The sequence below is a fragment of the Aricia agestis genome, chromosome 17, assembly GCF_905147365.1.
Source record: "Aricia agestis chromosome 17, ilAriAges1.1, whole genome shotgun sequence".
Taxonomy (NCBI): domain Eukaryota; kingdom Metazoa; phylum Arthropoda; class Insecta; order Lepidoptera; family Lycaenidae; genus Aricia; species Aricia agestis.
The window spans coordinates 10710232-10728097 of record NC_056422.1 but is presented as its reverse complement, the minus strand read 5'-3'; the positions used below and the strand labels follow the sequence as shown (position 1 = coordinate 10728097).

General features: G+C 35.8%; 1 protein-coding gene and 2 non-coding genes across 3 annotated transcripts in view; 1 reads left to right on the top strand and 2 right to left on the bottom strand.

Annotated features, from left to right (window-relative positions):
• Positions 1–13039, bottom strand: part of LOC121735481 (chromatin assembly factor 1 subunit A-B) — an 83135-nt gene extending 70096 nt beyond the window's left edge. The window contains exon 1 of the mRNA XM_042126321.1: positions 12899–13039. The gene's annotated coding sequence lies outside the window, so the exon portion shown is untranslated. The remainder of the gene's footprint in view (positions 1–12898) is intronic.
• A 3203-nt stretch (positions 13040–16242) lies between these two features.
• Trnay-gua lies at positions 16243–16334 on the top strand. Its single transcript is given in 2 exon segments — positions 16243–16279; positions 16299–16334. It is a non-coding gene; the product is annotated as a tRNA-Tyr (tRNA).
• A 142-nt stretch (positions 16335–16476) lies between these two features.
• Positions 16477–16558, bottom strand: Trnas-uga. The gene has a single exon. It is a non-coding gene; the product is annotated as a tRNA-Ser (tRNA).
• Positions 16559–17866: the final 1308 nt, after the last annotated feature.

Below are 17866 nucleotides of genomic sequence, written 5' to 3'. Positions count from 1 at the left end.
TGAACATTTTAGGTGGCCATGCTTGAATTTATCTATATTGAGTAAAAAATGGCAAAATTCGAGTTTCTTGCATGGGCACTACCTTAAATACTTATTTATTAATTTTAATTTATTCAAGTCTTAGTAATAGGGTCGTGTTTTTACCTTTTGTGTATGTAACCCTAAAATAATAAGTTTGTAAAGTATAATCGATACAAAAAATGTTTCTACTGTGCTGTTATTATATTTTATGTAAATTTTCCTTAAGCCCCACAGAAACACAGGTAAGCAAACTACTAATTTTGGCTTACTTTTATAGAAAATGATAAAAGGTAGGGGAGGGGAAGGTGCTAATTTTGTAGTCACTCGAGCGTCATGGAGACCTAGTAGGTTTTTTACATTAGGTAAAACTGATAAAAAAATTAAAATTGCATAATTAGGTTAATTATAAATATATTTTAGACAACGAGAACTAAATCATTTAGTTTAGTGCAAAATAAAATATCTGCGACACTTAGTTAGGAAAATATGAAGCTTTATTTTTTTATATTTTAAAATGTCCCTACAGGCTTACCTAACCTTTGAATCGTCAGTGCTTTATATGGAAGCTTCTTTGGGGTATACTAAACATCCCCTATCTTAATCTGACAGATCCGATGACATTTCAATATTAAAAAAAAAATGTTTTTTTAACGCACCATCAACCATGTGAGAAATCTGATTTCTATGCCATGATAACTAGACACATGTCGGAAGCCTATACAAGCTTAATCTGACACGCTCGAGCTTGTCCCGAAATCCCCTCTTCCCCTCCTCAACTATGGTAAATACTAGCGAAGACAGGTACCAGTTTAACTGCCACACTCAGAGACATTTAATTATGATTAAACCTTCAATTAAATTAAGTTTGATAGATAATGTATGACTTACGAGGCTTATGTCAAAATTTTAAACTAACAGTTACATTTAAGTAGTTAGTTTAAAATGTTCCACTCTGAGTAGGTACGGCTGTAAGTCGTTTAATTAAAAATAATGCTTAAAAATATTATAAATACACTCGTATTACATAATATCATCAGTAGCTCTAGTTATTATCGCATACTTAATAAAATTCAACAAGAAAAATATACTTATCTGGTGCACTCAGAGACGAAGGAGGCACAATAGACATAACTACCAGTAGTTCAACTGCAAAGAAACGGACAGGTTTCAAATTTCAATATCTGTCAAATTCGTCGGGTTTCACTAGGATTATGAACGGAATGTGCCTCGCGCTGGCTGATATAATTTATTTTTAAATACATATTTAAAATAAAGATTTCAAAATTTGATTCTGCCAATTTTAATCGCATGTGCCAAAACACAGACAACAATACGACCAAAGAGGAACACGTCCAGCGAAGATGTCATAGTTTCAAATTCGTAGGTAACAAGTTAACAACCCTAGCGACGATTTTCGTCATAATACGTCAAATTTAAAAATTTCAACATCAGTTCTAAGTCGGCATACTCTATCATTCTGTCTACTCTGTTTCAGAGTAGACAGAATGATAGAGTATGCCGTCTCTATCTTTCTGTCTCATACGAAAACTTTTTTTTTAATATTTAAAAATTTATTATATCAGCCAGCGCGAGGCACATTCCGTTCATAATCCTAGTGAAAACCGACGAATTTGACAGATATTGAAACCTGTCCGTCTCTTTGCAGTCGAACTACTGGTCGTTATGTCTACTGTGTCTGAAATAGGTATATTAATTAAAAGCAGATTTTGATACAAGCCCCATGATATGTTATTAATCTGTCAAACTTTTCATTAAATTGAAGTTTAGCCATAACAAAATATATCTCTGAGTGCGGTCGTAAAACAATAATAGAAAATTTCATAAAACAAGCAACAGCATTGATAATGAAAAGGAAGAGAAGTGACGTATAACAAGCGTATAACCCGGTTATTTGCTCAGCTCGGATGCAATGTTATAAGCTGTTTAATAGTGTTTGTAGTTTATACAATATCACACAAAAGGTAATAGTTTGCGTTCGAACTGAACTTTTAGTTCCCCTGTAAGTTGTTTTTCAGTTGTATGTGTAATTAAATGTAGTACTCGCCCGCAACTCCGTGGTGTCAAAATTCGTTTATCGTGCGGAAACCGTACATTTTTCCGGGATAAAAAGTATCCTATGCCCTTTCTCGGGGCTCAAGTATTTCCATACCAAATTTCAGCAAAATTGGTTCAGTGATTTGGGCGTGAAGAGGTAACAGACAGACAGACAAATAGATAGACAGACACACTTTCGCATTTATAATGTTAGTATGGAATATGATTACATGAAAAATGAAATACACACAAAACATATCTTCACAAAGATTCCATAAAAATTGCTAAAAATGTTAGCTTCCAACTTTTTGCCTAAAACGACTATCAAATAAAAGCTTCTATCTTTTAAAAGCTCAAACTTGGTAACAAGAGCAGAAGGATCGTGCTATTGTATTGTATTGTTTCATTCTTTTATTGTTCATATTTTATTGTTATTCACCAACTAGTAACTGGGACAGAACACGGCACGCATGTTTCAAATAGTACATTGAACCTAAAAGTTTGAATTAAAAAAAGTTATAGTATAGGATTAGTATAGCATTTCACTAAAGACACCTACAACTCCTACAAGTCCGTTGCGCCAAAATTCGTTTACATAGCGGGAACCGTGCATTTTTACCGGGATAAAAAGTATGCTACATTGGCAAGTCACCAAAGAGCCATATAAAAAAAAAAAGAGGAGAAGACGTATTTTATGTCCTTTCCCGGGGCTCAAGTATCACATATCCAAATTCCGTTACCTTTTATTCCTTCCTAATGGGTAGACCTTCCGTTCTCACTCCTAGAGGGTGCAGGTTCGAACCCGGGTGGAGGCGTGTACCAATGAGACATTTTCTGATCTCAAGTACGGACGCTCGTACGGTGAAGGAAAACATCGTGAGGAAACCCGCACATAGTTGGTCCCAGACGTATTGACTAGTTCTTTCCTCTGGACTAGGCCGACTATGATGCGAGAATGTCGTATGCGCTCGGGCAACCATACGGACATTTAAAAATCTTGTCCCAGGCACTACAGTATTTGAGGAGTGGTTACTTCGCTCTGAAAAATACTGTATAGATCATCCACAACGGATGTAAAGGCCTAGTTTTTTTTTATTCCTTCCGTCGTTCCTTACCTTTTTACCTTGTCTGTGGCACAACATCCTTTGTGTCAAGTTGCCAAAATAGAAGAAAAGAGAAAAAAAGTATCTATACATACCAAATTACAGCAAAATCGGTTCAGCGATTTGGGCCTGAAGTGTTATAACAGACAAAGTGACAGATAAACGGACAGATACTTTTCTAATATTAGTAAGGATATGGAACCTCCTTCTTTGGGAGTTTTTTAAAAAGGTTGCGGTGCGATTAAACAGCGTCTTATGTCTGCTAAAACCCATTCTTTAAGACGGAAAAAATCTCCCTTTTTATTAGCCGGTTAAGCTACATTCTATCGCAAAAAAACAAATCAGTTTTTCATCGTTTGTACAAATCTGGGTCGACAAATAAGCTGAGTGGCTTACGTAAGCGATTGGTCAAGTCGCAATACGAGCCAGCGCCAAAAATATTGCAACCCCAAGTGCTTGTGTGTTCATAAAAGGTGTCTTGTATTGAAAACATGCATAGGAGAATTTTGAACAATATCCAAACTTTTAGGAGTGAAAATAAGCACCTTTTTTATGCAGTGATCTTTAGAAGAAAAAAGTCAACTGTTTCATACAACCTTTGTATGAAACAATTTACTTTTCTCTTCTTTGAGTTGAGTCTTGTTGAGCCCTAATTAAATGATTAACTTATTAAGTTATGAAAGTTCCTTTATTAATAAACATAATATGGTTTATTTTTAATGTTAACCAAATAGAAGCCTTATAACGCATAGGTAGAAAGTAAAAGAAGTCTACTGACACATTTAATATATTATTATGTCCCATATTGGGGGTCACACTCCGTGTATTATTTTCAACCGCGTAGGGCCTTTTATCTCGATAAAAAATGTACGGTTCCCGGGCGATTAATGAATTTTGACGCAACTGAGTTGTGGGCGTCATCTAGTGCGACAAAACTATGTGCTTTATGAATTTTGTGTGGAGTGTACGAGCTCTACTTAGCAAACATTATTTTGATGGCATTTCCGTTGGCACTATAACACTGTGTCACGCGATAATCTACTTTACCACTCATTACATAAGGGGCAGTTCACAAACTACGCGAGATATTTAGGGGGGATGGGTCTTGCCAGATCTCGTGTGGTGAGAAAGAATCATCCCACCAAAAACATTTCTTGTAAAATGTTGCCGACGCGACCACATAACCATGTGAAAAATATATGAGATATCATGTATAGCCAAGCTTCGAAATCTACACGGCCTAACTCTACCGACCCTAAGGGTGCCGGCGAGGTCGTGGGCGGCCGCGTGACTTTCCAAGTTTCTCAAGCGATACTATGTATTACAATAATGAAGACAAAGTTTAAAATCATATGACTCTGAAAATGCTCGCCGATGCGCTGCCATTTCGGTGTGATTTGAGCCTAATTTTAAACAAATTCTACATACTATTAAAATATATGTATGGCTTCGCCGTTTCGTCACCATCACGGAGGTGATGCGAATATTTAGTTTCTGATCTGAAGTTAGTGACGAAACAGCCGAGCCATGCATATAATATTATATTTACTGATATAATATTATGTAGAATTTGTTTAAGTTGGGGTCAGTAGAGTTAGCCCGTGTAAATTCAGAAGCTTGGCTCTACATGAGATCTCATATCTTTTTCACAGGTTAAACCTTATGTGGTCGTCGAAGCAACATTTTGCAAGAAATGATTTTGGTGGGATCTCAGTTCTTTTCGTAAGTTGGTTGTTGTAAGTATTTATTAATAGGTTTTTTAGTAACTGTCTACAGTCCCGTGTAAACTCTTATGTCTTAATTCATAAAATTGGTGAAAATCCCATATTTATATGAGACTTTCGACTTTTGGGGGATGAGGGGCGAAAGTTATAAGTTTATGATTTTTTTCATCTAAGTTTAGTATACAATCAACAGATTGTATACTAAACTTAGATGACATACCATATTTCAGCTTTCTAGCACTTCAGGAAGTAGCCAAACATTTTGATGATCATCAGTGTGTCAGTGACGAAATCGGTGTATTTTAGATATCTATCAAATCTAAAGTATTAAAGCTATTCAATTGAGACTTTGTATGCTTAATTAATCTAATATTTACATCATATCCTGAGAATATGAACTATCTGGTATAGCGGAAACCAACTCTATGAGGGTCAAAAAAAGACGAAACACTTTGAGAAAAGGTAGGTAGTGCCCTAGCGCTTCGCTTGGCTCGTCTCGGCGGGGGCACTACCGTGCCCCCAGATTTGCACACTTCAGTTATTTTTTCAAACATTAATGGCTTTTCACTAATTACTTACTGCAAATACAACGTGAACACTGATATATAATTTTAAACTTTTCAAGATAACAATTTGAGTTTTTGTAATGTTTCTCTTTAATTCGCAGATAATCTCATGATACTTTACTATATAGGTAAAAAATCTTCGAAAGATTTAACGCAATTTCTGGACGGCCCGTTAGACTCAGAAATATATTATTACCATTCGAGTATTGAGACTCAGAAACATATCGACCTATGCGTAGAACAAAGTCCGATCTGCAAAATCATTACTTTTCAAAAGAGCAATTAGAAGATTTGCAAGTTGAAAAACTTGAATAGCTTAAAAACTGTAAGACTTATATTTTTGAATTTTTGGTATGTTACTAAGAAATTCCTCTTTATTTACGTGGTCTATATTATTTTTAATAATTCATTATATTTACCGTCATAACGGGTCCGATATCAACTTAAGACATTTTATAGCGGAGAAACAAGGGTCCGTATTGAACACCAGACATTTTTTATGGAAACTTCTGAATGAAATTACATTTTATATTTATATCACTTTATTTACCATTCGAGTACTGAAGGTTGCCGTATCTTTTCGATCACCCCAAGCGAATTTCTGAGTAGTTTATATTATGGTTCAAATCACGAAGCTAGTCTTAAAGTTACATAGTGACATTTAACATGAAGTTTTAGAATTCGATTCGTGGCTTAGGCCATAGACCAAAATTCACTTAACTTAGTAGTAAGTACCGCGTACATATATTTTTTTTAGTTTATTTGAGTCAACAAACAGTAACCAAAGTACATATTATTTTAAAAAAGAGTTACATACAGATTAATCTTAATAACTATGGTACCAACTACGTTAACTACATATTACTAGATTTAATACTGAACAATGCATTCAATAGAGAGCAAATTTACATATTATAGCATGAATAGATAATAGGTAGATAGTACTACTACTAGGTACTAAGACTAGTCTTTATTCTTAATATAGCAACAATTATAATATATCTAGATATATTATAATTGTTGCTATATTAAGAATAAAACAATACTTAATATAGCAACAATTTACAGTAGGCTTTGGATGCACTAGGTAAGTATACTGTCAACTTACTGTGTAATGTAACAAATATATTCAATTACAGTACAAAAAGAAAGAAAATTTTTTATTTAAAATTTATTTTGATCTAGTATAATTATAAACGGTAGCTTCATGCTTCACTGACTTTCTGAGGTTTTTTTGCAGGTGTTCTATTCACAAGAGCTTTTGACTATCTAACATCAAATAACCAATATATCTACAGCCCTGTCGAATAGATAAACTCCTCATATAATTTCCTTACATATTTTGTATAAGTAATTCTCAATTAAACTCACTTTAAAACGCATCAATTAATCAGTCGTATAAGTATCATACAACTGAATTGCGCAATAGAAACTTAGACTAGACAAGTAAAAGCTGGACTGTTTTTTGTCGGTAATAAACTTCATTTTGGGGTTCTGTACCCAAAGGGTAAAAACGGAACCCTACTACTAAGACTTCGTTGTCTCGTCTGTCCGTCTGTCTGTCTCCTGCAGGCTGTATCTCAAGAACCGCTATAGCTAGACCTCTGAAATTTTCACAGATTGTGTATATCTGCTGCCGCTATAACAACCAATACTGAAAAGTAAAAACAAAATAAAATAAAAATTTAAGGGCTCCTATACAAAAAAAATACCATTTTTGGCCTATTTTAGCTCTATAACAGTAAGAAACCCTTCGTGCGCGAGTCCGACTCGCACTTCGACGATTATTTAAAGTAATTTTATGGAACTTTATATTTAAATTTTAAAACTGTATTTGAGGTCGGAGCGTCATTTCGCGAGTAACAAGCTCGACTAACCCAATAACCGCTCACTAAATCTTGTCCCTGCCAATTAGCTGCTAACTTCGATGCTGCGACGGTGTATTAAACACGGCTGTAAAGAAATAAAACCATGCTTGTCCATACTAATAATATGAAGAATGCTTGTCTGTTGGTATATTATTTCTTTACGTTTGGTGTGCATTGATAGTACAGTTTGAAAAAAAAGAGTTTGGCGCGGAGACAATTTTTTTGTTTATGGCATTATTACAGTACTCGTCAACACTAGTACATTGTGTCAAAAATGCGTACAAGCGAAGCGTTGGGTGGCCTTTAATAATTAATTAATAAAAAAAATATCACACACATTATGTGGGAGAGCCATGCTTCGGCACGAATGGGCCGGCTCGACCGGAGAAATGCCACGTTCTCACAGAAGTCCGGCGTGAAACAGCACTTGCGCTGTGTTTCGCCGAGTGAGTGAGTTTACCGGAGGCCCAATCCCCTACCCTATTCCCTTCCCTACCCTCCCCTATTACCCTATTCCCTCTTAAAAAGCCGGCAACGCACTTGCAGCTCTTCTGATGCTGCGAGTGTCCATGGGCGACGGAAGTTGCTTTACATCAGGTGACCCGTTTGCTCATTTGCCCCCTTATTTCATTTAAAAAAAACCACAGCCGAATATATTTTAACCTCCTCCTTTCTGGCAATCGGTAAAAAGAAGTCCTCGTTTAAAATGCTCTCTTTTTTTGCCCAGTTGTATATCCAAACATCCATTTTTGACATTTCAAATGACTGGATCAAACAGTAACCCTAAGCCATCTTTAAGGTTTAGACTTGAACAATATCTAGAACAGGTCAAGAAGAACAGTGCTATTATGTCGACTGGAAAACGAAGTCAATGACAGATTAATGTATATTCTTTGTCATACGTATAATCATTGATGAAAAAATGCACCATTGTATGTTTATTTATTATAAACTATAGAGTATACAAGTTCCGCACAGCTCCGACTGCGTAAATAAGGGTTTCCACGAAGACCGTACATTTTTCCGCAAAAAAAGTTGCCGTGGTCAATAGTATAACTGTGGGAAATAACGTAAAAATCAGTTATTTAGTTCCTGAGATTGACGCGTTCAAACAAAAAAAACAAACAGCTTATTAGTTATTACTTATTACATTATGTATTGTATTATTACTGGCGAATTAAGAAACCTCCTCCATTTTTAAAGTTTGTTTAAAATCCTAATAATGGTATTCCTAGACTCACTAGGAGTATTAAAAAAAAGTTGTCAATAATAGGATTAACCAACTTCTCGAAAAGCACTTGGAATTCAACAAGCCTCTATACCTAGCCTTTGCTGATTACACCGAAGCCTTTGACAGCATTAAGAGGAGTGCACACCGCCCTTTTTTCCATACAGACGTTGTCCCCTGTTTCCTCCCTGGATAATGCCAACCTAAATTAAATTATGAAAAAAAAAATTGTAACTCTACTAAGAGTTTTTTTTTTTTCATAATTTAATTATTAAATAAGATATGAACGTTCAAAAACCCAAAAAAGGGTCAGATTTTCAGCTGTGTTCAAACATCCAGAAAACAGATTTGGCTAGATTATACAAAAAAAAACTAAAACATAGGAACACAGATCAAGCCTTTTTTTAATCTTTAATGAACGTAAAAAGTACTTAAATCGGTTAAGTTTTGTAGAAGGAATCAGGGGACAACGAATCATTGATTTTATGCAGTTGTCTCTATCGCGTTCTGCGGTATAGGCTTGAGGTAAGGGAGACAGCTATAGATATTACACGTACTTTTTTTTTTTCATTTCTCTAGGCCCTGGTGTATCCTCTTAAACACCCCGCTATATTTATTTCTCTTTATAATCAAAACATAGATCCAACATACGTAGAACTCTTCAGAAACATTTATGCCAATAGCACCGCTGATATTAACCTGTTCCCTCTTAAAAGGCCTTGCCTTTATTTCATTTAAAAAAACCGACTGAAATCCGACATGTTGCACACGTCATATCAGAATATTTACAGAAACTTTGTCAAACGTGAAACAAAACCTTTTGTTTACTGTCTAATGTCTATGCTGGTGCATGGCTGGTGCCTGCTGGCGCTGCCTCTACCGTGCATTCATGTCAATGTATATATCCTGATTCCTGTTATATTTATTTAATTTTTTAAGTAGATTTGAAGTAGAGACCCTAAAAATAAGATGATTTAAAGTTATTTCTGCCAATTCACCTAGAATTGCCAGAAATAACTTTAAATCATCTTCTAGGGTTTTTTAGGGTTCCGTATCCAAAGGGCAAAAACGGGACTCTATTACTGAGACTTCGATGTCTCATGTCTGTCTGTCTGTCTGTCTGTCTCTAGGCTGTAACTCAAGAACCGCTATAGCTAGACTTCTGAAATTTTCACAGATTATGTACTTCTAGTGCCGCTATAACAACAAATAGTTAAAAACAAAATAAAGTTAATATTTACAACAAATTTTATTTATTCGGTCTTTTTGGCTCGTATTCCACGTAGTTTGGTCGTGTTATGTCAAACCCAGCCAGCCATATCAGAATTAACATTGAATTGACATGATTCGACCGTGATTCGACCAAATGACATTGGTCCTAGGCAGTTAGGAATCAATTTCCTCGATGGTACATCAAGTAGCACAAGTACATAATGCCGGTCTATTATTAGACTCGTTAGAACTTCCCGTTCCTGGAACTGTAGCTCTGCTTCTAAGAACATTGAATATCTCAACAATTACCTATTTACTTTATAATATATATGTAGAATATTATTATTGTAAGGCCTTAAAGATAAGTCCATTCATATCCATACTTAACATTATAAATGCGAAAGTGTGTCTGTCTATAACGTCACGCCCAAACCACTGGACCAATTCTGCTGAAATTTGGCATGGATATATTATGATACTTTTTGTCCCGGAAAAATGTAATGTCCCCCCCCCCCACTCTCATATAAGTATGTTGTAACTTGTAGCGTCCGTGGCCTAATGGGTAGACCTTCGGTTCGCACTCCTAGAGAGTGCAGGTTCGAACCCGGGTGGAGGCGTGTACCTACCTGAGACATTTTCTGATCTCAAGTACATAATACGGACGCTCGTACGGTGAAGGAAAACATCGTGAGGAAACCCGCACATAGTTGGTCCCAGACGTATTGACTAGTTCTTTCCTCTGCACTAGGCCGACTATGATGCGAGAATGCCGTATGCGCTTGGGCAACCATACGGACATTTAAAAATCTTGTCCCAGGCACTACAATATTTGAGGAGTGGTTACTTCGCTCTGAAAAATACTGTATAAATCATCCACAACGGATGTAAAGGCCTAGTTTTTTAACTTGTAGCAAAGGTAAAAGGCAATTCACCGCTTTGTATGAGAGTTCGAAATACTCTGCCTGTCTAACTGCCCAAAAACGTACCCCACTTTGAGAAACCCTGTTATAACTCATGGACTCATAACTTATGAGTTGACTAGCTTTTTCCCGCGGCTTCACTTGCGTTCAGAAGTATTATTAATTATTATAATATACAATATTCCATACCCCATTTTATCTCATTAGGGATGGAATTTATCAAAATCCTTTCTTAGGGAATGCCTTCGTCATAACATCTACCTGCATGCCAAATTTCAGCCCGATCCGTCCAGTGGTTTGGGCTGTGCGTTGATAGATCACTATGTCAGTCAGTCAGTCACCTTTGAGTTTTACATATTTAAAGAAGAAGATAGATATATAACCAATAACCATGATTACATTACATACTCTTTAGTCTTTGATTGCCATTGCATAATATGTGTATAGCGTGCAGAATTGACGTCAATCATGGACAAGCATTATATACATGTCGCAGCCGACTGGTTTAAATAGCCGTTCAATCAAACAGCTAGCCCTTTGACTGAACAACGCCATTCAATCACACGTCTAGCTTTTATATTGAATATTTAAGTCGCTCAAAACGTTCAACACTACAGCTGATTCAAAAGCCGCCGTCTAATTGAAGTAGTTCAGCGCGCACCGCTGCGGCGCTGTGTTTGTTGGTGTTTGTGGTTGTTTTTCGGAAAGAAAGTAGTTAATAAAAGTTACAAGTGTTATTAAAGAGACAAAAATTGTGGATGCACATACGAGTGAATTAAAATTTCAACAAATATTCGAGGAGAAATTACGGGATTATGAAATGGATGGACGCAGCCTCCCCCGAAAGGGGGGTTCGGGGGGCACAGCCCCCCGTCAAAACAAAAACAAACACAATCCAGAAAGTCCAAAAGTTGGTTAGGTTAGGTTAGGTTAGAACTTAGACCACAGCACAGAGGGAGCCGCGCGAGCGCAGCGAGCGTGCTGCGGCAGCAGCCGGCGACCGCCGTCAAATAAAAGGGGGGCTCGGGGGGCGCAGCCCCCCGCCAAAACAAAAACAAACCAGTTGGCTAAGCGTCGTCTAGCTGTAGTGTTGAACGTTGTAGTCAACAAGTCGGCTAAACTATTAGTATATAATAGTTTAGCCGACTTGTTAACTATTACTATATAAAATATTCTACACGTTCATATAGCTAAGCTTGTATTTATCCATCATGATTCATGGCCCATGGGTAGAGACAAGAGAGGTTGCATTATAGTTAGTACCTTAAATTAGTTATAGCTTGTCAAAAAAGAGTAGACGCTATACACAATTTTGAAATCACATAAAAAATATGAAAACCTCAATTAATAAGTGTAGTGTATAAGTGAGAAAACCCCGCCTTTTAAGCGTTTACGTTTAGAAAATTTTGTACTGCGTCTACTCTTTCTTGACAGACTGTAGTATGTAATAGTACATTCTGTAAATCCAGATAGGATTTGTAATATTTATGATATTAATATTGAAGTTATTTGTCGTTTTATTCATTTGTGATAAAATAACGGGTTCACATTATGCCAATCCACTGATTAGCACTAAATTCATTCCAGACTCCAGTGCATTCTAGTGCTCGTTTACATTAATTCAAGTAAGAATGTGCTAGTCTATCTGCCATTAGTGCCGTAGGTACTTTGTAGGTTCTACAATAATTTAAGCTTTCACAATTCGAAGCTTATAAAGCTTTTATACTTCAAATAATACAAACCTCTTAAAAGGTTTTAGTTCTAAGACTGAAAACGGTCCCCAAAAAAATCTATAAAATATAACGATTTGCCAGTCTCTACAATATCAACATATCCTGGAACTGCCTGAAAGTGACAGTAAATCTCTTTCAACTTTTTCTTCTGAGTAATGAACCCATCATAGCAAGTAGATGGGACGCGAAGGAAAAGGGATAACGACAGGGAAAGGGTTTTCAAAACAATGACAAAGAAAAATGAACTGAGAGCTGAAATCGACGTACGCCGTTTTACCAAGAACCGCTGGTTCTCAGTTCTCTGTACTTTAGAAACTTTAAATAAGTACTAATTTTCTCTTTATGGTATGACAGTAACTACCTAGTAATCTGTGCTATAGTAGATGTAGACTTAACAACAAAATTATTTCTAATGTCTCACAAGGGCAAATCATGTGAGAGCGTAATCGAGCGCGATTCGCTACTTACCTCAAAACAACCATCCAACACGGAAGACACAGACTCAATTGACATTACACTACACTCGGGGCATGTTGTTATTAACCGCCAGGTGTCCGGGAGACCGCGGCAGGCGAGCGCGCGAGCCGGCGCGCCGCCACACTGTGACTACGCGCCTCTATTTGTTTTTTGCGCAGGCGTAAAGAGACGAAGGATCGGCCGAAATTTGCCCCGTGAGCCCAATTCGGGAACGTCATAACTCACCCTAGATTGGAGATTAAAGTTAAGCTCTGTTTTTTGACAGATAAAGTAGGCTTTCGTATGATAAAGTGGAGAGTATTAAGGTGTTTTGTAGACAGATTTGCGCGTACCGCACTGCACACGGGCACGTAATTAAATATGTGTTTGACAATGGAGGCTGTGCTCTGCTGAAACCGATGACGTCAATGTTTCACGGCGATTTAATGCGCCATCGCGTAAATTTTGAGGGCGAAATGTTCCCGCGGGAGTTCCCTCCATATGAGCTGTAAACCTGCGATGATTGCGTTGAAGATAATGTTGTGTGTTTGTGTTGATCTTAGTAGAGTTTTAGAGGGTTTTTGGTTGCTGAAATATTTGTAACTTTTTCGAAAGTCGTCTTGAGCTATTTGCAATTTTGAAAGCATCTTTGGTCAAAAAAACCTACTGTAACTGTACCTACGAGGCTAGTCAGTAGCCAGTGGCGGATTTACCAATAGGCTAAGTAGGCTGGAGCCTAGGGCGGCAGATTTAGAGGGGCGGCAAATTTAGCCCCATTTTTTTATCTTACAGAAATAAAAAATACCACCACCACATTTCTTGTAAAATATTGCCGAGACGACCACATATTATTAGGTTTACGGTTTATCCTGTGAAAAAGATATGTGACCTTAGAAGTAGATTCAGAAGCTTGGCTAGCCAAGCTTCTGAATCTACACGGCCTAACTCTACTGAACCTCATTTTCAAAATTCTACATATCAGTAAATATATTGTATGGCATCGCCGTTTCGCTACCGCACAGGGTGAAACCTTGTGTGGTCGTCTCAGCAAAAATTTTCAAAAAATGTTTTTGGTGTGATATGATTGTGAACTAAACTAACGTATTGAATTTCAAAGGTCAGTTATTGGGGCGGCAAAAGTTTAATAGCCTACATATACAGGCGGCAAATTTGTAAATCCGCCATTGTCAGTAGCCATTATCTATGTACATATTAAGGCTCGTTTTTTTATAAACAGCGTGTAATGAGCACAAAATATTTCTTCCAAAAAGTTTTGTTAGTCACTTGTTGTTTTTCCTTTCTGCCTATTCGCGACATAGATCCATACTTCCATACCTAATACTAATATTATAAACATGCTAGTGTGTCCGTCTATCTGTTTGTTACTTTTTCACGCCTAAACCGCGGAACTAATTTTGCTAAAATTTGGTGTGGAGCACAACAATTGAAAATCTGTTGTGTCTGCGATACCCACGATGGACGGATTAAGACTAAAGATATTTTAGGTAAAATAGCGGGCGACACATAACATTTTGGTATATCTTTCGTTCAGTAACTCTACGTCTTATCAGATGACCTCCAGCAAATGAGTTCTTGTGATCGGTTCCGTCTCCGTGCGAGGGAAAATGGCAACCTAATCGCTCGTTATACCAGCAAGATGCTTAAATGGGGTAATTTATGCTGGTGACTAAAGAGGAATAGTCTTTGTTGAAATTGATTTCCTGGAAAATTATATTGAATATGTTTTACCTAGGTTATTCCTATTCCTAGGCACATAAGAGTTAAGACTAGAGGGTCTAGGATTGATTATTTTTCCGAATAAGCACAGTACTTACGGAATTTCTAACCAAAATAATGGGAAAATCAACAAAAATTCAAAATTTTAAATGTTATTTTTAAATTTTAACTGACTTCCATAAAGGAGGAGGTTCTATATTCGATTGTTTATTTTTTATATACTTACTTCCCTTCAATGTATTTCTGACTCATATATTAAGACAACCATATTATATGTACTTGTACTATTATTTATTGTGATACAACTCAAGTGTCAAGGGTGAACATAAGCTAGCGAAAGTGATACGAAAATATCACAAAATCTATGCAGAATGCAGATGGATTGGCTTAAAATAAACGCGAAGTCTGTGAACCCTAGTAAAAGTGTTAAGTTCTAGTTGTATCTCTTTTTTTGTTATTATAAATATTGCTATAAGAAATCAAAGAAGATATACTTTGTCGCAATTAAAACTTCCTAAAAAGTAATTTTAACGCCTGACAATTTTTAAAAGCAAAACCAACGTATTGCTTACTTTTTTTTGAAGATAATTAATTGAGATGTGCCATTCATGATTTGGCTGACTAGCCGACTAGTCGGTTGCAAACACGTTGCAAAGAAGCCGCAAATCGGCCGACTAGTTGGCCAAGCCGATTATGGTTTCGGAAGTTTCCGTAACGCTTTTTTACTGCTGTTTCGCGGGTAAATCGCACACGCCGCCTGTAGATCTACCATGAGTTTAAAGCTATAGTATTTATCGATACTCGATACCGACTACTTAAATATTTAGTATGGAGATTTTAGTTCCGCAAGTAACCGCTAGAGGCGCTGTAAAATTTGCCATACTAAAAATTTACGGTAGTCGGTATCGAGTATCGAAAAATACTATAGCTTTAAAGTCATGACTCATGGTAGAGCTACTGTAAACGTGTCGATTCGTTATTATGTTTACTTACTTCGCGTACGTAATACTTCTCAATTTAATAATACGAACTTAATTTGTTGTTAAAATTATATTTAAAAAAATGATTTCTTTACTAGCGTAAATGTGTAACACTGATTGAGTGGAATATGAACACATAATAATCAAGGAGTAATTTCAATAATATTTTAGCAAAACAGTAAAAAGCCTATTAGTCGGCGCTTTTTGCCGACTATTCGCCGACTACGAAAGTGGCCGGATGGTCGGCACATCTCTAATAATATTAACCTTTTTAATGAAGGTGGTTCCTTTTTTTTTTGTTTATCGCCAATTTTTAAGTACCTAGTAACTACATAATAATATTATGTACTATATTATATATTTGGGAGTAAACTATAATATATTAAATAGCATTGTATGTTTTTTACTACTTAACTATTAAAAATTATAATCTTAACTCATAAGTTTAGGAATGGTTTAGGACCTATGCGAATCATGATAATATAAACTATACGTACTAAATAATATAAACTATACGTACTAAATTGTTTTTATTAGTCGTAATGGTCGTAGGTTGATCATGATCATTTATGTGATGGTATCTAAGCATTACACTTTTTTAAATGACTACCAATCCATAATTTAGATGACTTTTCATAGCCTTCGATAGCTCAGTTGGTAGAGCGGTGGACTGTAGAGGTCTTCAAAAGCTGTGAATCCATAGGTCGCTGGTTCAAATCCGGCTCGAAGGAAACTTTTGACATTTTTGTTGTATTTTAAACGACATTTCGTATTTGTCAAAACAAAAATAACAATATTGTGTGAAAAGTAAAAACTTTTTTATTTGCAGCTTCAAAAGTTAAAATTTTCTCAATTTCCTTTAGTAAAAAGGACCGCTGCGGACAGGATTCGAACCTGTGCGGGTAGAACCCAATGGATTTCAAGTCCATCTCCTTAACCACTCGGACACCGCAGCTTCTTCTGTCAATTCTAAATTACGCAACATTATAAGATGACGTTATATTATTTAAGTACAAAAGAATATATATTTTTCATTAAACAAAAACAATATTCAAATTAAATTCTGTAAGTTTAAGAATAATTTTATAATCCCATAATACTGCTAATAAAACGTGTTCGTTCTACATTACCTAAAAGAAATAATTCACACAAACTTGAAATATTTTAAAACAGAAAATAATAATTTATAAACTTATTGAGAATATCGAGAGTGTCAATCTCAACTCATTCGATCAAAATTTTAAATTTTCATCGAATGAGTTTTGAAAACATACGAATGCAGCGCAACAGTGACAAAATATGGAACTAAGTAGTAAGATAGCTTACGAATTGATTTTACTGCTGACAACTAGGTGGCAGTTTCTCTTTATAACAGCTATTCACCACTAGATGGCAGAGCATGTCATGATTTTCGATGTTTTAAAAAATTTAAATAAAAAAAAAACAGATCACTTACGTAAAAAAATTGCGTAGCGTTTACTTAATAATAGTATGAATTATTAATTATGTATTATAATAACTGTGCAAATGTGCAACATATAACATGATTGCGTTATACTGGGCTGTTGTGATTTAAAAAATCTGTTTAATTTTTTCATGATGATAACAGAAGTTCAATTGCTTTTTGTATGGTTTTCCTGATTTGATTAGACTAGGAAGTGTGACCTTGTGGTGAGTGGAATAACTGTAAAAAGTCTATTGTTGCACTGACTATAGATTACGTTTTCAAGCCACGCCAGACTGGGTTTAGATAATACGCAAATTGTTTGAAAAAGGCTATTGGCTTAATAGGAAAATCTTTTTGTGGTTAACAGCAGCTGTATTTGTTTAATAAAAATATGTAAGTAATATTAGATAAGGAAATACAAGTTTGTTAAAATTTAAGATGCATCGGATAACGTATAAATATGGTATATCGTGGAACCTTCACCTTAACAGTACTTAACCTGGCCATAATATGGAGTTTTGATGGACGGACAAACGGACATAAAAACAAAAGTGCTTAGTCGTAAAACTTGCATTAGAAGAATTACACTAAGCTACGGTCTACACTCTGTGGTCTACACAGATGTCACAAGTGCAGTCAGTAAGAAAATTTACTGATTTTTTACAAAATAATTATTTTAATAAACAGTTTATTTTCGCAGTTAAGTACTAACTTTTTATTTGTCAATTATGTCACGTGACAAAAAAAAACCTTGGTATGATTTTTGACTTCGTAGTCGATATTTGGTTTCTTATGCTCCTTTTCTGAGGTTTTCTC